Here is a 306-nt window from a genome sequence, read left to right on the forward strand (position 1 = left end):
CTCTTATTGAAAATGTACTCTATGTTGAAGGATTAGAACATAATCTCTTGAGCATAACCAACTCTGTGAGAAAGGTAACCGTGTATCTTTTGATTCTGAGTGTTGTATTATTCGTGACATTTTATCTAATAATGTTAAATTTGTTGGTCATCATATAAATAATATTTACATGGTTAATTTGGATGATGTCACTATTTTGTTTTCAAAATGTTTTATTTTAAAAAGGAAGATGACATCTGGCTTTGGCATAGACGCGTTGCACATATCCATGTAAGACATCTAGATAAATTATCATCAAACGAACTA

The sequence above is a fragment of the Lupinus angustifolius genome, chromosome LG13 (assembly GCF_001865875.1).
Source record: "Lupinus angustifolius cultivar Tanjil chromosome LG13, LupAngTanjil_v1.0, whole genome shotgun sequence".
NCBI lineage: Eukaryota > Viridiplantae > Streptophyta > Magnoliopsida > Fabales > Fabaceae > Lupinus > Lupinus angustifolius.